The sequence below is a fragment of the Tursiops truncatus genome, chromosome 19, assembly GCF_011762595.2.
Source record: "Tursiops truncatus isolate mTurTru1 chromosome 19, mTurTru1.mat.Y, whole genome shotgun sequence".
NCBI classification, from domain to species: Eukaryota; Metazoa; Chordata; class Mammalia; order Artiodactyla; family Delphinidae; genus Tursiops; species Tursiops truncatus.
This window is the reverse complement of record NC_047052.1, coordinates 8471011-8497564: the sequence shown is the minus strand read 5'-3', so window position 1 is coordinate 8497564 and position 26554 is coordinate 8471011. Positions and strand designations below refer to the sequence as shown.

The following is a 26554-nucleotide window of genomic DNA, read 5'->3' as shown; positions in this document are numbered from 1 at the left end:
TTTGGGAACCGAGGCTCCACCAGTAATTCTCAAAGGTTAATCCTCGGCCCAGCAGAGGCAGCACCACTTGGGAAACTAGTTTGAAATGCGAATTCTCTGGCTTCACCCAAGACCTCCTGAATCACAGACACTGGGGGTGGGACCCAGCAAGCAGTGCTTTAATAAGCCTGCCAGGGTATTCTGAGGCACGACTGAGCGTGAAAACGGCTCATCCCCAAAGCCTTCTCATATCTCTGCCTTTCAGCCAGGTTTCCCCTGTTTGAATGGCTGGCATTTTTGAACCATTATGCAGGAGTTTGCCTTGTGTTCCTATTAGCGCATCCTAATTTTGGCACAAGGTTCTAGCTTGTCTAAGCCTTCTGGAATACAGAGTCTGTCGCTTCTCCCTGCATTGTGTCAACTGCACACGGAATCGTGCTGCTTTCGTCTTCATCCACAATTCTGATCTGATGGTTGAACAACACAGACTCCAAATCGGGACCCCATTTCCCCTCATGCCTTGGGTCGTGCTGTTGCCTCTGCCTCTGAGATGTTTCCAAAGCCTGTCTCCCTTGCCCTACAATTGCTTTTCCTGGCTAGCTCCACCAGGACCTGCACCTCCACTCACAGGTCATCTGTACCCAGAAAATCGGGTTTAGGGCTGATCACCTGAACCCCCGGGCTGATAGCTATTAGTGTTTGATGAATGACTCCGTTCCTCTGTGGAACACTGGTTCTTGAGTGGGGAGATTAGGCTCCTGGAGAACATTTGGTGACGTCTAGACACATTTTTAGTTGCCACAGCTGGGGGTTGCTATGACATCTAGTGGGTCAACGTCAAGGATGCTGTTAAACGTCTTTCAAAGGCACAGGGTGGACTCCCCCAACAAAGAATGACTTGGTTGCAAACGTCAGCAGTGCTGAGGTCGATAACCCTGCCCCAGACTGCAAATTCATGTCTCTTTTGGTCACCAATTTTATTTCTAGCCCCAAGAGAATGCATGGCCCAAAGGAGATGCTGAATAAGTGTTTGTTGAATGAATAAGTGACATCTCCCTTACTGGGAGGAAGCATGAGAAAAACCAATCAAGATCACCTGTAGGTTTATAACTTTCTGTTTTAGGAAAGAACTTGCCTGGGGAATAATAAGGTCAGGGACCTATGGAAACCGTGTTTAACGAATAAGCTAGCTTTATAATTAGTATACCCACTGCTAATTAATACACGAGCTTCTAAAGTACCTACAAACCACTAAGACATTTTTGGGTCTCTAAGGTGGCTGAGCATTCTCCTTTTGCATCTACTATTGCCCTACTCATTTGGTGAGTAATCTGATGTTTATTAACTGTGTGAACTTGGGCTACTTAATCTCTCCAGGCATCAGTTTCCTCAAAATGGGTATGAAGACGCCGGCACTTCCGGGAGCCCTGTGATGGATGATGGGATGAGGTCAGATGGTGTTTGTAATGGACTCAGTCCATTGCCTTGCTCGGCCTGGAGTAGTCATCCTGCCACAGGAGTTCCTCTTTCCTCTTTCAGTTCTTACAACGATCATGTGGGTCCGGTAGCAAGTCTTCATTTAATAGAGGATGGCTTCAACCGAATCTCAATCAGGCCGACTAGTGGAAACTGTATCCAGCTTTGCGCCCACGAAGAGATCTTACTAGTGTCTGTGACTGACCCTGACTGATCCAAAGAAGGAGATTTCTCTCATCAACAAAACTTTTCTGGAAGCTCCTAACATATTGAAAAGGATGTTCTTCAAACCATGTGGCGTGAGGCTCCATGCTTTGGCACGTAAGCTCAGACATTACTTTCAGAGATTTCCAGTGGAGGGGGCTCCTGGAGGGAGATCAGACTCCTGTGTGAAGTGGTACTGTCTGAACTCCTGGAGGGAGCCGGCACACCTGGACAGGGGCATCCCACGCTAGGGTGAGGCCTGAAGGCTCGTGCGTGGAACCCTCCTTTGGCGGCGTTTCTACCCAAGCTAACGCCGTGGAGCCCAGGGGGACCTGGAGCCTGGTCTGCGGGGAGAAGTGCCCCGGCTGAGCGTCTCCCAGAGCGAGGCAAGGCCTGTGAGCCAGTGAGTCATTCTGTCTTGGCACAGAGTCCCCGGGGCTCTTGGGGGAAACAAACAGACTTTGTTGAAAGGAAACCCTCCTGTGTCTGAATGGCCCCGAGTCAACTCTTTGGAGGAGGACTGTAACCTGCTCCGGCCCCCTCTTCCCCCTGGGCCTGGAGAAACCACAGTGACTTGGGGGCTGCGGGGGTGGGTATTGGAGTTCAGGCCTTTGTTGTCAGCCTGGAACAAAGGCCTCGACCCTGGCTGGAGAGATCTTTCTTGGGGCCCCATCAGGGATGCTGGCTTCTGACTCAGATTTTAGCTGTCTCACCATTGCTTGGGGAAACGAGAGTCAGACTGGACACCCAAACTCCAGTAATCTCACTCTTTCCGGCTGGGAAGCCGTCAGGCTTCTCTCTAATACCGAAAGTACCCTCACTGTGCGGGCTCACTTTTGTGCCGTTTATTCACCTTTGCTGGAGAAATTTCTCTTCTGAACACACAGCTTCATCATGCAGTGCTGCGGGGACACTGTATCTCCTTGACAGCTGTCGTGAGAATTTCTTATGGGCAGACACCCACTCTCAGGAGAGAAGAATATTTGAAAAGGTCTCTTTGGGGATAGGTGACGATGGGAACTGATCTTTCTGGGCCTGAACACGAGCACACGGATGGAGACGGGGCTGGACTTGTGTGTTACTCCAGAGAGGGATGGAAGAGGACGATGAGGAAGTAGGAGTGGGACACATGCTGCCCTGATGTCCCCCTTCCTGTGATCACTGCCCTTTTGGTAAAGCCACTACGCTCAAAAGGCTTCCGATGAGTGCATTTATTCGGGAAATCCCTTTAAAATGCGGGCCTCTTGTTCAGCTCCATGAGGGAGGAATCGGAAGCCACGTGCAGGTGCTTGTGAGCTCAGGAGTCGGGAGAAATATGAGGACATGACTGTCGGCGGAATTCACAGCAGATGTGAGCACAACCCTGGATTCTTGACAATCCGTGGAGCTCGGATTTGGGACTAATTCACACTAAACTTCCTAGGCGGGGTGGGGGGGGGGCACGGATAACATCTGCCTTCCATCACTGACATCCCTCCGCGAGCCTGCACTGACGTCGCCATTGCTTTCCTTCTCTAACAAAGAGCAGAGGCTCGGGCTCCGTCTGTTGAGGCCCGCTCTGACTGAGGGCGTGGAATGGTCTCCAAGGAGGAGGCCGTGCACCCAAGGCGAGGCGTGACCTTGTTTATTAGCTCCTCGGAGGAGGGCAAGTGAACTGAGACAGGGTGGCAGGCACGTGGTGGGTCTTCCGCTCATTAACCCGGATGGAGGTCACAGCTCCATCTTGGCCGCCACCAGGAAATAACTTGTCAGAACATCAGGCGAAAGCACGAGGTTCCAGCTCATTGGAACCCGAATCGCAGAGGCACGCAGGCAGAGGAGGGAGCTGGGCCTGACTGGCTCCCGACAGACCCGGCAGATGTTGCGTTGGGACTCCGCTCTGCAGAGCTCGAGAGCGGGCTGGGCTCATCACCCAAACGGGGCCCCAGGGAGACGGCTGATGAGGGTACTCGCAGTGCTGGGAGCTGCTGGGCTCTGTTCCCGCTCCCTAGCCCCCTACCAGCTGAGCTTGGAGGGGAGGGCCAGGCGGTGAGTCGCACATGGGGAACTCTTGCAAAAGACCCAGCAATGCTTTTGGGTGCTGCCCTGCTGTCACAAGCTGCGGAGTGTTCAGGGGGCTGGGGCCGGTGCTGAGCTGGGAGCTGGGCGCTGGGGTCCCGCGAGTGCTCGTTTTCTGCCCCGCCCATCACTCCGGGGGAGAGAGGTGCGTATAAACCGTGTAAATCTGAAAGACGTCTTGGAGTCGCTCTGCCTGCCGGGGCTAGGAGAATCATCAGAGCCTCCCTCAGGCCAGACAAGTGCCTGCCTTGGAACCCAGACGCATTCCAGAAAGAAATGAGGGGTCTGTGTGTGCGTGGTCAAGATGCGTGTGTGTGTGTTGAAACAGTGTGAGTCTGCGTTCAGTATGTGTTTATTTGGAGAGTAGACATATTTAATAAGTGTGTGGGAGGCTATGCAGGGCCCGTGTTCTGCGTGGACACACGGGCAGTAAGTGCGTGCTTTCTTCGTGTGCCGGTGTGTTGAGCGCCCTGGGTGTGTGTGGCCAGTGTGTGTGTGTGGCTATGCACGAGTGTGTGTGTGTTGGGCCACATGGTCAGTGATGCATTTTGGGGGTTCGTGTCCTCTGTGTGTGCGTGGGCTACGAGTCTGTAGGTCCACAAGGTGTTGGCCTCGAATGTACCTGTCATCCCAGTGTGTGTACTGTGCGTGCAGCCAGTGGGTGTGCGTGGCCCACATGTGTGTATTTTTGGCGTACCCACTTTATGTGTGTCTGATGTACGTGTCCCTTCGTGTGAATGAGTGAGAGAGAAAGCACAGGACTGCAGACAGGGAGTGTATGAGTGCCAGCCGATCCACGGCCAGCTCAAGACGTCAGAACCTAACACGGCACACAGAGCCTGCCTGCTCGCCAGCTCTCCTACCCTCTGTTCCAGCCCCACTGCCTGCCGTGCTGGTGCCCTCCCCGCCCCCCATTGCTCCCCGACTCTAATCCTGCGAAACCACCTGCAGCTCTCTGAACAGGCCAGGTTGCTCCAGGCCTCTGGACCTCTGCACGTGCTGTGCCCTCTCCTGGAATCCCTCTCCCCGCTCCCACCTTTCTGACACCTCCTCATGGGTTCTGATTCAGCTCAAGTGTTAGCACGTCTGCGAAGCCTCCTTGATGTGGCCGTGGAAACTGACCATTTCCTCCTCTGTCTCCCAACTAGGAGTGCGAGCATCTTTCCCCCACGGCACCTCTAACGTTGGAGGCGCTTGTTCCCCTCCGTGACCGTGTTCCTGTCCGAGACGGTAACTGCTGGGGTGAGGAAGACAGCGTCGGCCTCCGCTCTTTGAGAGTTTTTACAGTCCAGGCCATCTACTAAATACACTCACATCCTTGCAGCCGCCTGGTTAGACGGGGGACTGTGTCCTCACTTTAGAGATGGGGTCACTGAGGCTCCCTGAGAGAGTCACAGACTCTTAAGTACCTAGGCAAGAAGTGAGCCCTGTGTCCGACCCCAGGGCCCAGGCGTTACTGTTACACCTTTCCTGGGTCGGGACTTACTCTTCCGACTGATTTTGTTCAAGAATTATTTGAGTGTTTCTGATACACCAATGCACTAAGCGCTCAGAATACAGCCTCAGATCGTCCTCACAGAGCCTGAATTCTAGCTCTGGTCCATCCCAGGAGGCTGGGATGGATGGGGTGTGTGCATGTGTCATGAGTGTGTTCTATCTGTGAGCAGGTAAGTCCCCAAATCCAAGATGATCACACAGGATGCTACCTGCAAGGCTAGCTGTGTAACCGCCAATTGGAGGCGATGAGATACAGACCGTCAGAACGCAAAGTGTGGTAGGTAGATAATGGCCCCCGAAGATGTCCTACTCCCCAGAATCTGTGAATATGTGAGATTACACAGCAAAGGGTAATTAAAGTTGCAGGTGGAATTAAGGCTGCTAATTAGCTGATTTTAAGATAGGGAGAGTGTCCCGGATTAGAAGGGTGTTCTTAAAAGTGCAAGGGAAAGCAAAAGAGGTGATGTGATGTCAGAAGGGCTAGACTTGCCACTGCTGGCTTTGAAGACGGAGAGGTGAAGACGGAGGAAGGGGCCAGGAATCAAGCAGGTGGGCAGCTTCTAGGAGCTGGAAAGGCCAAGACATAGATTCTCCCCTAGAGCTTCCGAGGAACGCAGCCCTGCCGGCACCGTGTCTGTAGCCTAGTGAGACCCTTGCTGGAATTCTGACTCCCGGAACTGTAAGAGAATGAGTGTGTGTTGTTTTGAGCCACTGAGTTTGAGGCAATTGTTAGGGCAGTCACCGGAAATGGATAAAACGGGATCTGCCTGGGAGCTTGAGGGGCTAAAGGCGTGATAAAGGGCGGAGAATGTTGAATGAGAAGAGCCAGGGAGCAAGTTCCAACTGTATATACCCTCAAGGTGATGGTCACAGCCCACGCACAGCAAGTGTCTGGTCGACCCTGACTTCTATGCAGTGACGGGAGCATTTCACCAAGCTATGAACAGCTACTTAAGGGAAGCTATATCATTCCTGCTGCTAATTTTAGAATAAACGTGAGACCCACCGGTGACTAATGTAGCCACTCCCCATGACAACGTGAACGTGACCCCAAACCAAGGCTCCCAGAAGCTCTGTAGGGAAAACTCTGGTGATGCTGAGCCTCAGACCCTGTCCCGAAAGAAGGTCATTCTGATTCCGGACAGACGCGCTCCGTGTGGACAGCATCCCTGCTGTCCAGAAGCCACAGCCACTCAGCGTCGGCTGCATCATATTTCCCATTTATGCTCATTGTTGGGGGCTGAGAGGAAAATCCACAAATAGGGCTGCTACCAAGGAAGCTCCTGAGGGAAAACTGGACAGAAGCTGAGCAACGGCTAGGGGTGGGTCCCATAACTGCAATTAGCACACTGCGTAAACAGCACTTAAGGGCTCTATCTGGGAGTTTGGGGTCCTCCCTCTGAAAGAGACAACTATTTTATGCAGGGAGGAACGAGGGGAACTATTTCCAAGTCACTTTAATAGTCTAGTCTGCAAACAATCCTCTTCCTCTTTGTTCACGTGCTACCCTTCTCTCCCCTCCTCGGCTCTGAGCCGGGTCCCCTCCTCGCAGCTGTGCTCACTTGAATGGTAAATCAAGCACCCTAAAAACCTGGTGGGTGGAAGTTTTTTCAGCATCGCCTGGGCTCTGTTTATCCCATGGTGGGGTTTTGCTGGATTTCTTCTTTCTCGATTACAATCACAATACTGTCTGTCCTCTCCTCTGCTACTTTGTGTGTTGCAAATACAAGGGGCGAGAGAGTCCTGTCTGCTGTAGAGGGAAGGTGTTTCTGCAAGGAGTTAAGAGGCCCCAGGAGATCCCTACTCAGACCTTCCCAATTTTTCTCACCCTTCCAAGGGGTCTGCCAGGCTCCAGCTGCTGAATCTTTTTTTCTGTCTCGGGAATCCTGCCTGAGGCTACCATTTTGGCTTTCAAGTGGACTCTGGGTAAAGCCATTCTGCTTGGGGCTGGAGAAATTCCAATCACTAGGCTTTAGAAATATTTTATACCTTTTCGAGCAACCTATGCCTTTTTTTCTAGCAACCTATCCTTTTTTGGTTTCGTTTTGGCTCTCTGGAAGGAAATGGCCAAAAATGGTCACGAAGCCAAGTTAAACAGGTTAAAAAACAAAGAAAGTTGACAGTATGAACATGGCAGGGACACGGTTTCCCTGCTCTGTCCCCCGTTTCCCTACGTAATTTGGGGTTATATCCATTTTCTTTTTAAAGATTATGAAACACTGAAATCAAATTCCCGAATTTTGACTGATTGTTGGCGACAAAGGATTCTTCTGTGGCACCGAATGCGACATAGAGGATGGTAAAGATGACACTTGTGATAACCAGGCGTGTTCCAAAACATCGCCAAATGTCTCCTGGGAGGCACAGTGGCTCCTGGTTGAGAACTGCTCTCTCCAATGAACGCATTTTTACAGCAATTCTACAAGTTTGAGGGTTCACCTCAGAGAGGCAAAATGTCCTGTCTGAGACCACCCAGGTCTCCAGAATCCGGGTTCAACCTCAGATCTCGGGCCCTTTCCATAGCTCTGAGGCTGCCCCATGGATTGTGTCAGAAAATTCTGGGCGGCCAGAAGCGGGGGCGGCCCATCCTGAGTTCTGTCTGCTGGACGCAGCAGAGCAGAGCCTCTTTCTCAGCGTGCAGAGGGCTTCTAGATCTGGCTGCAAAAAGAACAACACAGCCTCTGTTATGAAGAAACCCGCAGCTTAGAAAAAAAAAAAAGTAGGGACACATCTGATTCATCAGGATGACTCACACCTGGGATCACTTCGCCTCCACTCGGTGGGGCCTGTCCCGGCTTGTGAAGGGCCATGGCGACCCGAAGAGAGAAAACTTCCCTCTTGAAAGCTGGGGACGGATCCGCCCGTCTGGGTGCAGAGAAAGCTCAGTGCAGCCATCGAGATAACTTTATCAGGAACGTGGAATCAAATTGCAGAAAATCCAGGCGCGCGGCACTTGGAAGGTCCTTGGAAGTTTCCAAACCTGTCCTGGCCAGCTCACTGCGCCTTCCGAGAATAGCTCAGGAGCCTGGGAACAGTGGCCAGCCCCAGTGAGCAGAGGAAGGCATTTAGTAGTTGCTTAGCAAGACCAGGGCTGCAGGGGAAACGGATCTTCAGGTGAGAACGGGGGTGTGATCGCCAAACACATCAAGCTGCTGACTTACACACAATCCCATCGCCACCTTGGTCACACCAGGCCTCTGGGAAGCCCTGAGTGCGTCTATTATCAGTTGATAGATGACTCTGTAATCGCACTCATGTCATTTTCTTGAGGACAAGAGGGTGTAATCTTCTTGCTTCGAGGGTCTCACATGTCTCGGCGCGCAGTTAATCCCCCATCCCGCTTGCTGAGTGACGGGGTTGACAGAGGAGCTGGTGAATTTCCATCAGCCCTATTAGGGGTCTTTGTGCCCCTTGAGCAGACGGTTGCCCAAATTTCACCCATTAGAGGAAAGAATGGGCTAATTAAGCCGCCAGCCTAATTCTGCGCTTTCTAATTTTGCCCTTTAAATGCATCGTAATTATCAGATGCAAAATACATTTTCAAACGCAGAGCCACTGGCGGGTGTATTTTTAAATGTGCTGGGCTAGGGCGGGAGCGAGCGGAGAAGCGGGCAGTATTTTTAACTTGCTTCGGGGCAGGAGAAGGCCACATCCACGCTGGCTCCTGCCGTTGTATGTGCAATGGAAATAGCACTTATTCAGTGTGTTACCGCCATGGTGGTTACTGTGGCCCTGCCCTCGGCCCTGCTGCTGGCCGACATGTCCCTTGGGGCACCCTGGGACAAGTGGGGTATGCGGTCACAGCCTTGGGACTCCTGGCTTCACATTCAGGCCCAGGGTACATGCCTCCTTGGAGTCAGGGTTGGTGTAGACATGAACTTGGAAGAGGTGGTTGTGATTACGTGATGCAATGCCCTTATTAGTATCATCGTGTTTAAGGTTTTCAATAGTTTTTCTTTGTTATTGACAAAAGCATGTATCCATGGCCTTTGGTTATTAGAGCTTTGGGGCAGAACTGTTTTTCCTTCTCTCCAACTGATCCTGAGAAGCATGATCCTATTCAAAGTGGATGCTGAGAACCTTCGGTCATAAACGATCACATACCATATTACGTTTAAAAGATAACAGTACTTTGTTCAGCGTATGCAATCCACATAAAGTGCACACCATAAACCAGTGTAACATCGTGTATTTCAGCGGACCCAGCAGAAGAAATAACCACAACAGCATGTCAGCTCGGAGCCGTTCAGTCTTCAAGTATAAGCACCCCCATTTCATGAAGAGCTTCCTTTACAGATGGGGAAACTGAGGCCCGGCGAGGGGAAGGGCATGCTCAGGTTGGCATGGCACGTGAGGGAGGAGCAGGGTTGAAACAACTGCTCCTGAATCTCCTCCTGCCACCTTCACGACAGAGGACACTGCAGCCCCTCCAGGTGGACCTGCTGCCCCTTGAATCCTGACGTTTGTTTCCAGGGATGTCAGCATCTCACTGCAGGACCGTGGGCTGTAAGAACAGCAACTTACCTGCAGGGTTCTGCCAACAGGGTTCTGGAAGCTATGGGGCTCTGTCTGGAAGTCCCTCCTAATTAGGCACGAGGAAACCGATGACGTGAATGTCCGTGGCAGTGTCATTCATAAGCGCCAAAAGGTGGACACAACCCATATGCCTATCAACTGGTGAATCGATAAACACACTTGTGTCACACCACACAACGGAATATTGTTCAGCCACGAAAAGGAATGAAGGACTGATACAAGCTACGATGTGGCTAAACCTTGAAAACGTTATGCTAAATGAAGGAGTCACATTTTCCATGATTCCATTTATATAAAACGACCAGAATAGGCAAATTCATAGAGAGAGAGAGAGGAAGCAGATGTGTGTTTCTGGGGCTGGGAGTAGGGGGAGGGGCAGTGCTGTTTCCAGGTACGGAGCTTCTTTTGGGGGATGACGAAAATTTTCTGAAATTGGGGATAGCTGCACGACCTTGTGAACACACTAAAAGTCACTGAATTGTACATTTTAAAAGCGTGCATTTTATGAATTGTGCCTCTGTAAGAAGTATTGGGTTACACTACAAAATTAAAACAAAAGATTGATTATCTCTGCATTTTCCCTCAGAAATGGAACCAAATATTAGTTTCCATATCGATTTAGTGGCGTCTGAGGTCCTTTCTGAGCACTGTCCACGGGTTCACCATCGTGATGTCCACTTGAGGTGAGAAACGCTGAAGAGCAGAGATGACGGTCCGCTCTGAGAAAGGCAAGGGCCTTGATGGGGTCACTGATGCCAGTGTAAGAAAATCAATCAGAGCAGAAATGCGCTGCCCCTGAAGCCAGATGGCCTGGGTTCAAATGCTGCCCATGCCACTTAGAGCTGTGTGACCCTAGGCAGATTAATTAACCCCTCTGTGCTTGAATGACCTCATCCGTAAAATGAAGATACTAACAGTACCGACTCTGAAGAATCTTTATGGAGGTGAAAGGATGAACTGTTATTTGTAAAGAGTTGGAAAGGGGCCTGGCACTATATAAACACTACATACACTTCCTGTTAGATAAAATAATTTTGGAATTGTATTAAGTTCCTTTTGCCTCTATAACTGCTAACCACAGACGTAGCAACTTAAAAGAACACAAATTTATTATCCTCCAGATCTGGAGGTCAGAGGTTCAAAATGGGTCTCGGGGGCTAAAATCAAGGTGTGGGCAGGGCTGCGTTGGTTCTGGAGGCTCCTGGGGAGAATCCACTCCTCCTTTTTTCCAGTTTCTAGAGGCTGCCTGCATTTCTTGGCCTGTTGCCCTGTGTCACCGTGACCTCTGCCTCCTTTGTCACATCTCTTCTGGCTCTGACCCTCCAGGCACCCTCCCAGAAGGAGCCTTGTGAATATGATGGGCCCACCTGGATAATCTCCCCATGAAGACCCTTACCGTAATCACATCTGCGAAGTCTCGTTTTCCGTGTAAGATAACCTGCTCACGGGTTCTGGGTTGAGAACGGGCACACCTCTGGGGGCCTCTGTTCTGTCTACCTCAGGCATATACTAAGTTATGGCACAGATGGTTAGAGCTGCAAGCAATGGGTCGGGGGGTTAGGAAACACTGGCGACACTGAGATTTCTATTGAATTCAAATACACCAATGGATCGGGGTCTGGCTGGCACCCTGGGGCCGAAACCTCAAACATTCTGTCTCCGGCACATCCGTGGTGGGAGCGGGGAGGCTTTGCCCCTCCTGCAGGCATCCTCTAACCAAGGGTCTAGGCGCTCTCTGTTCCCTCTGCCTGAAAACAGTTCCCTGCAGGCTTCCTTCACCTGTTGGCTCAGATGTCACCTTCTCAGTGGGGCTCACCTGACCATCCTACTTACCCCTCTGCCCCTGCTCTCCCCACCCGCCTCCTCTGCTGGATTTCTCTCCATGTTACTGTCTGATGCTCTATATGAGGTGTGTATTTATTTGGTTTATTGTTGCTTCCTCTAGGAGGGATAAGGATTCTGAGGGTCTTGTTCACAGGCACCTAAAACTGCCTGGCCCTTAACATCTGCTCACTGACCGGCTGAATGAGTGAACCCCCACTGGGGCATTTACAGGCCGTAACACACTGTAGATGGAGACTCCTCTGTCTGTCTTCCTCGCAAAGCCCTGGAGGGCATGCCCGAGCCTGAGTCCTCTCTCGAGGGCTCTCTGAACAGCGAACACTGCTGTCTGGTGAACGACCCAAAGCGAGGTCTGAAAGCAAATGGAAGGACACGCAGCTACGGTGCGGGTGAGCTACGTGTCTAGCGCGGACACCCGGGGAGCGTGCAGCACAGACGGCAGGGGCGGGCACACCAGGCTTTCCTGCCCTCTGATAGCAAAGCAGGCAGCTTCTCCTCCTCACACGATTTAGGACTTTCCACATTTCACCGTTAATGTTATTATTATTTTTGCACAAGTGATTCTGCGCAAGGGAGTCTGTTCTCAGATGGTTCCTCAGTCGTGGCGACACTGAGTGCCTGTGTGTCTCGACTGGCACCTTGAGGCCAGGGGCAGCATGGTGTGTTGTGAAAAGGCAGATGTGACCGATCCCCCGCTGCCTGACACCAGGCTGGCTTGACGCATTCGTGGGACCATCGTGCCTGGGGAAGCATCTGCCTAGAGCACCCACCGGCACACCCTGGAGTAAACTTTACAAGCACGTCCATAGGAAAAACGTAAAATGTCACTGCAAGGACGCCCCCATCACAGCAGATGCAGACACGGAGGCTCAGAAAACAGAGCTGACTTAACCCATATCACAGAGGGACTAGCGCTAGGGAGGGACGCAACTGGTACTCAACCATCTTGGCTTGAAAACCAATACTCTCTCATCATTCCCTGTGACGATGCAAGAAATATTCTCGCTCGCTCACCCATTCATTCATCCAACTGCACATTCAACCAATCGACCAATCAGCCCTTTTCCCGTTCCTCTCCAGCTTGTCTCGCATCACGCTGCCCCTTGGTCCTTTTGCTCCTGATGCACTAGGCCTGTTTCAAGGCCTAGCAGACACCATGGTTTCTCCTACCGCAGGGCCTTTGCGCATGCTACTCTCTCCTCCCTGCCTCGTTTCTTACTCTTCTGCTCTCCTCAGGGGAGCCTTCCCTAACTTGCTGGAGTCATATCCCAATATTCTACACTCTCAGTACATAATGCAATTCCCCTCCACGGCACCTGCCACAGTTTTCAACTTTCCTTTTCTTCTGTTCACTTATTTATTTTAAAAGACGATCGGATTACTGCCTGCCTCACCAATTAGACAGTGAGTTTGATGATGGCAGGGGCTGAGGTGCTCAATAAATGTTTTGAATGAATGAGCAGATGAAGATTGAACAAATGAACTTTAAAACTGACAACAAGCAGGTGGTAGGGAGGGAAAGAACTAAAATGAGAGAGAAAAGAATTCTGGAATGAACAAAGGAGACAAAGAGAGAAAACGCGTTGTGTGAACGGTTATAATTCAACTTGGGAAGTGAGACTCCAGGCTGTGAGTCTGCTGCCATGGTGGAGACTGAGGGACTGGTTTGGGAAGCTTCCCAGAGGGAGGCGGGTTTTAACCTAGACTTGTCCTAGGGGACCCCACAGTCTAGCAGACAGGATGAGGCAAACACCAGATGCTGCTGAAGGGCTGTGAGGTCACAGAGTCTAGGGCTTAGTGGGCTGGTCCAGGTGACGCCCATACAGGTGTGTCCCCCAAACAGCCTCTGGGGGCCCAAGACTAAGAGAATTCCTAGGGAGCCAACAAGCCTGATAAGGATGGGACTTAAGGCACCCAAACCAGCAGGTGGGGCAATTCCCACCCCTTCACCCCATAAATGCGGAGGGGCCCGAGGCTGTCCCACATTCCAAGCTCTAGCAGCTCCCTGGGGGAGGGTGATCCCCTCCAGGGGATATTCTGTCCCATGACCATTTGGATGGCAAAGAACTCGGCACTTGCCTCCCCAAGGAGCTCTGCTATCCAGAAAACTCACGGCATTGACAAATTACTAAACGTGTTTTAAGGCAACGAAAGACAGTAGCAGGACACACTCTAACATGACGTTAAGACATCTACAACGTGGGGCTTCCCTGGTGGCGCAGTGGTTGAGAGTCCGCCTGCTGATGCAGGGCTCGCGGGTTCGTGCCCCGGTCCGGGAGGCTCCCACATGCCGCGGAGCGGCTGGGCTCGTGAGCCATGGCCGCTGAGCCCGCGCGTCCGGAGCCTGTGCTCCGCAGCGGGAGAGGCCACAGCGGCGAGAGGCCCGTGAAGGCATCCAGTTCACAGAAAGGGTGGAGACGCACAGCACCCTGAAGGTAGGTGGCATCTCCAGTTTTTCTAGCCAGTGCCAGAATTTCCCATCTAACATATTTTGTTCAACACACTCACTCCGTCTATGCTTGGAGACGCCTAATGGACCCACGGCAGAACTAACCAAGGGTGACCAGGTTCTCTGTGCCTCTTCCCCGGATGCCTGCACGTCAGGCGAGGGGTGGGGGAAGGCTGCTTCAGTCTCCCATCTTCCCTCCCCACAGCCATCTAGAGTGTGTGTTCCAAAGGCTGCCCTAAACAAGGGGTCCACAGGAGGTGTGCTTTTCCCACAGGAGGGCTTCAAGAGCCCCTGGAAACAAGGCACAGAGGAACAGAGCCAATGAGGTTCTTTTCTGCCTAAATCTAGGCAAATTGGTGCTTTGTCCTCCAAACACACGTGTTTATCTCAGTTTCCTTTTGCAGCTTGAGCAACTGGAAACGAGCAGAGAAACTGTGACCCCACCTGCATTCTGCCCCTCTGAACCCGTTTGCTCCTCCAAAACCCTCGCACCATGACCCCATCACCCTTTACCAATGAACAAGCCCGAAGGTGTCCATCTACTCTGCTCCTCGCGTGGTCCTGAGAACGCCTTCCCACCCTCTTCCCAGACTCCTGATTGTCTTTGCACCAAAATTAACTTCCATTCAACGACGGAGACATTCTTGGAGCTAAAAGGCAGAGACCACTCTCCTTAGCCCTCGGGAGAATGAAGCGCAGAGCTAGTAACTTTGGTCCTTCCTCACACAGTGAGGATATTAACACCTGCTAGGTCCGAATGAACACCAAGTCTGATGTTTTCACATTACAGACAAGAACCTGAGGCCAGAGTGAGGAAAGGGTTTGTGGACGGATGATGACCTAGTATGTCGCTCAAAATGTGTATCTTGAGGGCTGCAGACGCACAGCGTTGGGACAGGCTGGTACAGAGCTCGGAAAGCCCCCTCCAGCCAGCCAGGGATTGTATGGAAGCTGCAGTGGAGTCTGGCGTTCCCAGGCACTTTATATACGCTATCTCCAGCTACGTGAAAAAGTCTAAGGCCACAGTGGTTTCTTTCTTTCTTTCTTTTTCTTTTTTTTTTAAAGTCACTAACCTAGTTAAAGAATCTGATGAAATCTAAAACTCTTTCCTTCATAAAAGTACACATGTATCAAACATGACATTCAATTTTAAGGGCTCCTTAAGGACTCCTGGACTCCAGGCTAAAAGCCCCTGCTCTAAGTTAAATATTATTATTTTCCCCATATAGGACATGAGCAACCTGAGGCTCAGAGAAGTTACGTGTTACGCGTAGCATAGCATAGCACATCTCATGGCAAGGCGATACCCTTAAATAACAGACTGACTGGATTCCAAACCTCAAGTTGATTCCTTCCCCCAGAATACACTGAGATGAAAAGCTATAGATTCCAGAAAGCAAATGTTCACTCATTCTTTACCCAATCAATATATGTGTGTGTGTGTGTTTTCTTTTCTTTTTTTTAAAGCATCTACTAAGTGCCTGGCATTGAAATAAGAGATGGCCCCTTGGAGCTTGCAAAAAAAGTTTTGCACAGCTATTAGCTAGCTTTCCTCTCTCCAAGAGACAGCCTTCAGCTGGGAACTCATGGCCGGCCTTCCCATGAGTTCCCACTTCCAGTAAGAGTGGACATACGGAGGTCCTTAGGGAAAGAGGTGGAGCAGATGCCCTGCTGAGGAAGTCCCTGGCTAAACAAGGAGCAGTGGAGGAAAAGAATCAGCTAGACGCCAAGTGCCTTCCATCTAAGTTGATACGCAATGTAGCCAGATCCTACAGAGAACGTCCCATCCTGATATTTTTAAGATTCAGAACTCAGGTTTCGTCTCAGAGTTGTGCCGTGGTTTAATACGGCCCCTTCTCTGTCTTCTGCGGAAATGATGGGGCTGGAGCCCACATAGCGCCTGGCGGACCCTCTCTACCGCCCTCACGGGTATCCAAGTGATGCCTGGTTACTGTAAAGGGTAAAGAGCCAGCGGTGGGAGTGGAGGCCCCCAGGAGGGTCCTGAGTCTGGCAAGTGAGAGAGAGACAGTTTAGAACACAGCACAGAGCCCAGCTTGGTTTGCAGGGGCGATGTGAGGTGATGGGTGGATTTGCTTCTCACTCCCTCTTCTGCTTGACTCAGTGACCTCTCCTCAGTCTCTGCAGAAGCTTGGATTTCTCTTGAATCTGGTCCCAGGATACTTTTCCTGATTTATGGCTACTAGGGTTTCCTCCACCTGCCCTCAGAGCTGCTGAATCTCTTTTAGAGACTCTCCAACAGCCTAAGAGTGATCTCAAAACCAGAGTTCCTATATTGAGATAATGCCATTCTGGTTTCTTCTAGCTAGCCTAGCTCCACACTGGTCTTCACGGAGATGAAGCTTGGGAAATCATCCTCCTTGGTGAAGTATCGTCAGAAAACGTTGTGAAGGGGCCTGGGGCAGAGTAGGGGTGGGTCGATGGGTACACTAGGCTGACCAAAGTTCAGTGGCCAATTAACTGATAACATTAAAGCCAGGGGAGTGCAGGGTGGACTTAATGGTCAGCATTCCCATTGCAAGTGGTCACTCAGTGGCTCCCAGCCCTCCTGCATATGAGGCCTTGAGTTCTCCCGCTGCTCCAGCCACAAAGTCTCAGTGATTATGAGCATGTCCCTTCTCTGGGGGATTCTCCATCTACATTCTGAGTGGTACCACGTGGCTTCCCCAGGTCACTTTCTACTCCCCAATTCTAGGCTTTTCTTTGTTTGAGACTTGAGAAACAATGCATCCAAAGTGAGTTCCTTAAACTGAGTTTTCATTTACACACAGAGAAATGCTCTTCAGCGCCCTGGTGACTGTGTTTTGATGAATACATACACTTGTGTAACCTCACCGCCTCTAACCAGGACACACAATGTTTCCATCACCACAAAAAGCTCCCTTGTGCCATTTTCCAGTCGATTCTTCACCTCAGAAATAACCTCGGGTCTGATTTCTACCACCGTAGCTTAGTTTTGCATATTCTAGAATTTCATATAAATGGAATTGTATGTACGGTTTGTACTTTTGTGTCTGACTTCTTTCACTCAGTACATTATTTCTGAGATTCATCCATGTTGCCACATGTATGCAGCTTATCCTTCTTTTTTGCTGAATAATATTCCATTTTCACTATATCCAAGTTTCTTTATCCATTTTTCCTATCAGTGCACATTTGGTCTTTTTCCAGTCATTGGCTCTTATGAGTAAAGCTGTTATAAACATTCTCAGACAAGGCTTTTTGTATATTCATGCCTTCATTTCTCTTGGATAAATATCTAGGAATAGAATTTCTGGGTCATTAGGTAGATGCGTATTTAACTTTTTTGAGAAGCTGTTAAACAGTTTTCCGAAGTGGTTTTGACAATTTTATTCTCCCTCCAAAAATGTGTGGGAGTTCAGGTTGCTCCAAATCCTCTCCATCATTTTACAGTGTCACGCTCTTTCTCCTCAGCCATTCTAGTGAGTATATCAGAGTTCACAATGATTCCTACATATATTTTCATTTCTTATACTTTCCTTTACCTAAAGCAGATTATTAAGACCATTTTAAAGAATTAAAGATACTTTAAATGCTTGTTAAATATCTACATTCTTTTGCAGATAGCTGGTATGCAGGATCACGCCCCATTTAATGAATCTATTCATTCCAGGTTGTTTTATCCCATTTCTTTTCATAAATATGTACCAAGTGCCAAACATGTGTAAGTCTCTGGTGGTAGATTTCCATCAGGGAGGTAAGGAAAAGACCTCATTTGTGCCCTCAAGGGCCTTACAGGGGAGGTAGAACCCAATCAAAAAATGTTACGTTGTTGCTACGATGTAACCTGGGGGGCATATACCCCGATAGGAGAGACAAGTATTTTGAGGGTGCTGGACAGGGAAAAATAATTCCCACCATACTCATCGAGGAAGGAGACAGATGTGTTTTTGAGAATCTGCAGGTAAAGCAATATCAGAGGCACCGGGGAAGGAGGGGGAGGGAGGTTAAAACCTGACTGTGCCTGTTTGCCAAAGTGGTGTGAGGTGGGCACAGAGCCATTAGTGGGGCCCAGGGAGTTTAAGGATTGCACCAACAAGTGGACAGCCGTGGGATGTGCCGGGGCTGCCCGAGATGGGCCACGGGGTCACGGGAGCTGAGTGCAGGGCATTAAGAAAGAGGAGGTGGTGGCTGGGTTTTTTCTCCAAGTCTTGATCTGGAAAGCACGCTAGGCATCTGAGGAAGGGATGCCTGGCCTTCTGTGAGGAATACCTCCCCAATCTCCAGACTTGGGCTGCATCTCCTCTGTGATGTCAGTGTTTTCCTAGGCCCTGGAAGAGCGATGGTTCTGGAAACACAGTGAGGAACGCACCCTGGCTAGGGAAGTGCTGGGGAAGCATCCCTCTCTGTCCTGGCTGGAGTCACCCCAGTAGAAAGATCCCAAAGAGTGGGCCTGTCAGAGGCCCATATATCCTCCGTCTGGCTTCATGCTGACTGAGCCATCTCCCATTCCTTCTTACAATATCTGACATTTATGGTGCACCTACCGTATGCAGTATACTAGGCAAACTGCCAGGGATGCACAGATGAAAGTTGTGACCCCTAAGTTTAAAGTTTAGTCATGGAAAGAGGAGGAGGAAAGCAAAGCATGAAAGGTCACACACAGAGGCCAGCAAAATTACGTGAGCTGCTACTGGGTGAGGGCGTGGGGATGAAGACGTTCCAACTAGGAGTCCAGGCCACCTATTCTGGAGATGATCCTCCAGCCAGTTCTCCTTCCTGAGAGCAAGTGGAAAGAGCCCCCTGGACTGAAAAGTTGAGGGTCCTTGGAGCCTACAAAGAGCGGGGACTTGAACCATAAAATCTCCAAAGTCCCGAGAAAATCCCATGCTAAAAAAGTCTTCTCTCCAGGCTAAGCGGGAGTCAACTCTGGCCACTAGTGTGCTGCGGGTCGGGGAGGGTAAGAGAGCCCAAACGAAACTTCTATGCGTTGTTATGAATGACAAGGCACAGTCTCAATACAGGCAGGTTAAAAGTAGCTGATTAAACAGGAGCTTTCTCGTAGGTACGAAAGTACAGGAAAACACATAGTATACACAGGGCTCAGTACCATCCGAGGTGTCAGGCATCACTGGGGGGTCTTGGAACATATCCCCAGAGATAAGAGGGGACTAGTGTACATAGTCCAACTGTTGATATTATCATTATATTAAACCGCAGGACTCCCTCTTCAGATTTGCTACTGGGAGTTTGCACTCCTATTTTCGGCCTTGATTTTCCTGATGACGTTTCTTCATCTTGATACCACAGGGTTGTAGGAGACAGGCCAATTCATACACAATACTCTCTCTTTTCCTCATCATCAAATAAAAAAAATGCAAGGCTCCCTGAAATCCCATCCGTGACTGTCACCATGAGTGAGTGTGGCTGACTGCAGGAACTCTGGGGGCGTGCGTGCGAACAAGAGGGGGGCAATCGGAGCAAAAGGCTCACTCGCTCTAAAAAATACAGAATATATACATTATGACCATATGTTTTCTCTTCTGAATGTGTCAGCTGGAAGCTGAAAGTCTGGCTTGGGTCTCTGGCCTAAAGCAGCGACCAAAAAGGGGCTATGACCTCATCACCTAGTCTTGCAGCCTCAATGAGAAACCTCATTCCTCAACTTAGTGAAATCCAAGAAGTGATTATGTCTAAGAATCTAGGGAAGGTCTCATTCTCTTCGCACTTATTACCGCATCCAAAGCAAACACAGCAATGCCTATTAACACCCAAGGTGTCAGCTTGTGTGTGGGTCCTTGGAAATGCAGAAGTTACCACTGGCAGTTTCTATCAAGGCTGACTACACTTAATCTGTCAGAAGGGGTTGAAAGATTTACCCAATTTAAATCCCTTCCATGACCTTCTGGTCTACTGCTGTGCTCTGACCTACCACAGACCAAAACAATCATTCTGTTTGTCAAATTCACGGTTGGCCATTGTGCAAAAGCCCCAAGTTACTCAGGAAAGATCTTCAGAAACGATTACGGCAAATCCCCTGTTATTGTTGGTTGCCTCTTGTTTTCGTTCAGAACCTTGCTCAACTCTCGGTCCTATCTATCTTTCCTTTTAAGTTTTCACAGTGTCTTTTTGGAAGTAAGGGTAGCTGTTCTGGATTTATAAAATGATATAGGGGCTTCATACCAATTTTTTTTTTAACAGAGAATAATTATGGGATTCACCTTGCTCCAGGGACTGTGCAAGAAACCAGAGTGGAGGGATTGCATGTTACCATCATGATGACCTGAGGAAAATGTTATGTCTACGAGGAAACTGAGGTTCAGAGATGTCATTTCCCTTGCCTCAGGTCGCACAAAGAGTAAACAGTGGAGACAGAATTAAAAACCTTTCAGAGCTTAAGCCCAATTCCACACATCGCGTTACCCTGTCTTCTTTATTTTTTTTAAATACCTCCAGGGTTTTGTTTGCTAGCCACAGCTCTAAGCGAGTTTTTCCATGGTGGTGAACAGTCAGGGAAAAGGCATAGTGCCATCCCAGCAGGAAGGAGAAAGAGCTCTGTGTCTCTCCAGAGGTTGAGAAGACATACTGATGGGCCAGAAATTAACTAATACCTATTCATCAGAGGGGAGAGGGTTAAGACAGAGATGTAGGAAAAGCGGCCTGCAGAGATTTCCTTCTGGTTGGAAAAGTTGGTGTTCTTTATCTTAAAAATAGAAAATCAATTCAATTATAGCACTGAAGATAACATTTCTTTCTAGGTGCACCCAGAGACGATTGACTGCATCTCTGAAAGTGAAAAATTCTGCTAAAATCTTCAAGCCCTGGCATTCTGATAGATCCTGAGCTTCCCAAATACCCCCATTCACAACAGAGATGAGCCTCAAGTCTTCTGCTGGAAACACCAAGAGTCTATCTTGAATCTTAAAGTTTGCTGCTGCTGAATCGGAGTCCCTCCCACCCAGAAGAGACTGTTCCCAGTTGGATGCTCTCCTGCCGACAGGAATTGCCGACAGATTTGTAAGTTCCAGAATCTGGAATAGCTACATATTAATTGCATTTAATTACACAAGACTAGAGATTATCAAATATCTTCTAGGTACTTTGTGCTACGTTTCAGGTACTGATGTAAAATTTGAAGGCTAAATAATGCAAATTTCCCTTTTGGAAAGCTTAACTAGTCCACCATTCTACCTAAGGGGGGGCTATTCCTTTGCTGTTGTGAAATGAAGTTTTCCTATCTGCACTGAAGTTGTAGGTAACCAAAGAATCCTTGCCCCAGCAGACAGCATTCGGCCCTAAGCAATCTGTGAATAATTAAGCACTGAGTCCAGCTGCAGGTTCTAAAATGTTCAACATTTAATACAGGTTAAGTAACATTTCTTCCTCCCATCAGAGAACGGGAGACCAGACAAAATAATTGTCTAGATCTAGTGCCCAAACTCATCTGATTTTTCATATCAGTCATTTGATGATTACTTTGTTTGCAGACCAGTGTTTAAGAACTGTCCCCCGCCACCCCGAATGTAAGTCTGTGCAGCCACTATGGAAAACAGTATGGAGGGTCCTCAGAAAACTAAAAATAGAATTACCATATGATCCAGCAATCCCATTCCTGGGCATATACCCAGACCAAACTGTAATTCAAAAAGATACATGCACCCTTATGTTCATAGCAGCACTATTCACGATAGCGAAGACATGGAAACAACCTCAATGTCCATCGACAGATGAATGGATAAAGAAAATGTGGTACATAAATACAGTGGAATACTACTCAGCCATAAAAAAGAACGAAATCATGTCATATGCAGCAACGTGGATGCAACTAGAGATTCTCATACTAAATGAAGTCAGAAAGTAAGACAATACTATAGGATAACACTTATATGTGGAATCTAAAATATGGCACAAATGAACCTATCTATGAAACAGACTCACAGACATAGAGAACAGACTTGTGGTTGCCAAGCGGGAGGGAGTCGGGGAGGGATGGAGTGGGAGTTTGGGGTTAGCAGATGCAAACTATTATACAGAGAACTGATAAACAACAGGGTCCTACTGTATAGCACAGGGAACTATATTCAATATCCTGGGATAAATCATAATGGAAAAGAATATTAAAAAGAATGTATATATGCTTTATAGGTTTAGTTCAGTAAGCAAATTATGTATGAGAGAAAAGCTCAAAAATACCCCCCCCCCCCAAAAAAAAGAACTTCCCCTCTTGACCAACTAAGGCCACAGGCTCAGTAAAACTTTATGATGGCAAAATCTGTCCATCTTGAAAGGGAATGACTGAGCTGAACAAGCAGTGTCGTTTGCTGGAAGATTCTAGGTTCCGTACCTCACTTGCCCAACATTTGCCGGGGGACCTTGGGTGGCTCCCAGCATAGCCGTAAGTCTCATGTTGCTCCCCTGTAACATAAGAGGATTGGCCCCTCTGATGTCTAAGACCCTTTAGAGCTAAGGTTCTATGTATTTATGGCAAAGTACAGAAGAACCTGAAATTGCTCCCAAATATAATGGGAACAGAGCAAATGAAAACCACCGTAAGAGGTTAAAGAGTGGGGGTGGTGGGCTTTCCTGGTGGCACAGTGGCTGAGAATCCGCCTGCCAATGCAGGGGACACGGGTTCGAGCCCTGGTCCGGGAATATCCCACATGCCGTGGAGCAACTAAGCCCGTGCGCCACAACTACTGAGCCTGCGCTCTAGAGTCTGCAAGCCACAACCACTGAGCCCACATGCCACAACTACTGAAGCCTGCGTGCCTAGAGCCCGTGCTCCGCAACAAGAGAAGCCACCACACTGAGAAGCCTGTGCACCGCAATGAAGAGCAGCCCCCGCTCGCCGCAACCAGAGAAAGCTCGCGCGCAGCAACCAAGACCCAATGCAGCCACAAATAAATAAATAAAATAAAGAAATAATAATAAAAACAGAAGATGGTGGTGAAGAGCCAACATTTGCCAGCACAGACCTGGGTTCAAGTTCTGCCTCTATTGCTTACCGATTGTATAACCTCAAGGTACTCTCCCTCTCTAAACTTCCAGTTCTTTCTTTGTAGAAAATATTTAGCAATACTACATGCCTTGTAGGATGGAGGTGAGCACTATCTCATAAATATGAAGCACTTGATACAGGTCTGAGACAGAACAAGCTCTCAACTGCTGAATCCAAATAACAATTGAAAAAGTAACTGGAACATACCTGTATCTCAGGTGTCTGTTCCCTCGAGCTATTTTCTTTGGTCTGTCCATCCTCCTCTTGATGGGCTCCTTAACTCCTTCTGCTAAGCCTCTCAGATTTCAGTCTTCTGTCTGAAAAGCAATGCCAGGATGTTTGTTAATTGTTCAAAGTAGGGCCATCTGAGTTTCCTCTATAGTCCACAGAATTCAGAGCAGGTCTTTCATTGGACATTAGTAGGGGTATTTGTCTATGATGTATACATGCTGGCGTCAAACTGGTCTCCCCACAGCTTGTACACATACTCCCCAGTCTGGTCTATGCAATGTACCCAGACGATCACATCCCTCTAAAGTGCCACTCTCTGTAATAGCATCCCACTGATTTTATTTGTTGATAAAGCAGAGATTCTTAACACAGCCCTGCTTATTTCAGACCTTCGCAATTTCACTAGACTCACTTTGTATCTTTACTTTCCCCAATGATAAGTTTCCTCCTGGAACCTTAAAAACAACATGCTCTTCTGTGTATCAGGACTATTGATTGACACAATGATTCAGCCACCTGAAATATCAGCCCCCTCCATGTACACTCTTGCACTTCATTCACAGCCCAGCTCAAAAGCTTCTTCCTCCAGGGAGTACTCCTTGATATATATATATATATATATATATATTTATTTATTTATATTTATATATTTATTTTTTAATTGAAGTATAGTTGATTTACAATGTTGTGTTAATTTCAGGTGTACAGCACAGTCATTCAGTTATATATATGTGTGTATATATGTGTGTGTGTGTTTATATATATATATATGCATCCTTCTTCAGATTCTTTTCTCTTACAGGTTATTACAAAATATTGAGGTTATTCCCTGTGCTATATGATAGGTCCTTGTTGGTTATCTATTTTATATATAGTAGTGTGTATATGTTAATCCCAAACTCTTAATTTATTCTCCATCCATCCAAGACAAGATGAGGACTTCTTGGTAAATGTGTTCATAGGAGGCCTACCCTGTTTAACTCCTTGTTTTAAAAAAGCAATCATTACAAGGAAAATTTATGGTGCAATCCATAATCTGATATCTAACCTTTCCTCCTCCCCAGTTCAGGCTGGGCCTGTCCTTCCCACTTCTACGTTCACACTGCCCAATCCAGTGCGCGGCGCGCAGTGGGGATTCAATAATGGTCAGCAAATGAATGACTGGCTCTTTGAATGAAGACATATACATACAAAGTGAAGGAGTTGCATCCTGTACTGCAGGATGTGGAGTTGGAGGCTCATACATTATTTACACAGTTAGAAGTTTGACAGGAACAAAATGATCCTGAGATCCTGAGAGGCTCCAGGATGTACAGCTGTTGAAATGTCACCTTTAAGACGTGGGTATCGATTTACAGTGTGCATTCTTAAGCGCAGAGGATTCTGTACGCGCAGGGGAAAAAAAAACCAAGTTTTGCGTCTCAGTGAAGGAGAAGGCTAAGTCAGGTTTGGCGTCATCTGTCGGAAGGCTGTGTGGGGAGTGTGTGTGTGTGTGTTATGCGCAGGCAGGTGCTCATTTAAGAGGTTTACGCCGACTGGCTTTCTTGATGGTAATAAGAAAAAAGCTTTAAGACTGATTTTTTCATCAGAGATTAGTTTTTCCTATTTCAATACTACAACTGAACGGAATCACACAGCGGTACGATTGTATCTGCCTTCCGCTCAGCATGGCGCTTTGATGGTTCCTCCAGGTTGTGCTGTGTTAGCAGTTTGTTACTTTTTCTGGCTGTGTGGTAATCTAGTCTACGGCTATATCACAAGTTGTTTATCTGTTTCATTTTGATGAACATCTGGGCTCTCTTCATAGTTGTTTATTAATGAAATATCTATAAATATTCTTGTTAAGAGTCTTGTTGTGTATATATGCTTTCGTTTCTTTTGGGTCAACATCTAAGAGTGATATTGCTGGGTCATGGGGTAGGTATAGGTTTACTTTTATGATATTGCTGGACTGATTTGCAGGGTGATTGTACCATTTTGCACTCCCAGTGGGTCCACATCAACATCTGGTTCTGCCAATCTCTTTTATTTTAGCCACCCTAGTGGGTGTATAACATTATGTCATAGTTTTAGTTTGTATTTTCCTGATGACTAATGTTGAATATTTTTTCATGTGCTTATTGACCATTTGATATTTTTCTTTGTTAAGTTCTTATTTGAGTCTTCTATTTTATTTAATTTATTTATTTATTTTTTTGCGGTATGCGGGCCTCTCACCGCTGTGGCCTCTCTCGTTGCGGAGCACAGGCTCCGGACGCGCAGGCTCAGTGGCCATGGCTCACGGGCCCAGCCGCTCTGCGGCATGTGGGACCTTCGCGCACCGGGGCATGAACCTGTGTCCCCTGCATTGGCAGGCGGACTCTCAACCACTGCGCCACCAGGGAAGCTCCTTCTATTTTATTTTAAATGGTGTCATTTATCTTTTAAATATGAGTTTCATCGGTTATATACGTATGTATATATTTTGAATATGAATCCTAAGTCAGATATACGTATTGCAGTTATTTTCTCCAAGTCTGTGTCTTGCCTGTTCACTTTTTAAAGTTAGCTGTCTTTTGAAGCACAAATTGCTTAATTTAATTGAAGTCCATTTTTACCAATGTTTGTGTTCTAAGAAACCTTTGCTCACTTAAATGTTGTGAAGATATTCTCCTAGTTTCCTTATAGAAGCTTTATAGTTTTAGCTTTTATGTTTAGGTCTGTGAACCATCTCCAATTGATTTTTGTGTATGATGTAAGATATGAATCAAAGTATTTTTTTTCCATACAAACTTCTTTCCCCACTGAATTGCATTGGTCCCTTTGTCGAAAATTAACTGACCTTCGTAATTATTTTACATTTAACTATGTTCTTTAGATTATTTACATCCATTGTATGTGTGTGATAAAAATATTACATAATGATGTGCTACTGTACATCTCTTCCCAACTTTGTGTTCACTGACGTCAGGTTGGTATCTTGAAATCAGCCATGCTGGGAATATTTACACCATGGAAAGAGGCAAACACTACAAATCAAGGCTCAGTTTACCGTGGTTTTGTTTCTGCAGAATTGAGAACGTGTTGGAAACAATGTTAATAGTACAGATTAACCTTAAAATCGTGTCTGCAACTATGACAATGTGAATCGCACAAAAATTTGAGGGAATATTCTTCCAGTATTTGAAAGCTACTATTCGGGTCAACAAATTAGGCACACATATCATTAATGAATCAGTAAAGCTCTAGTAAACACCATTCACCTTCCTCTTTCCATTAATGTAAACAGAAATATCAGCAAACATTCACACAGGAGCTATCCTCAC

At 47.9% G+C, this 26554-nt stretch overlaps 1 protein-coding gene across 20 annotated transcripts in view; it reads right to left on the bottom strand.

Moving 5' to 3' along the window:
• LOC109550947 (transcription factor Maf) overlaps window positions 1–26554 on the bottom strand; it is a 591860-nt gene that overhangs the window by 416648 nt on the left and 148658 nt on the right. For all 20 annotated transcript variants that reach the window (XR_012328244.1, XR_012328245.1, XR_012328246.1 and 17 more), the window contains one exon: window positions 23226–23335. The gene's annotated coding sequence lies outside the window, so the exon portion shown is untranslated. The remainder of the gene's footprint in view (window positions 1–23225; window positions 23336–26554) is intronic.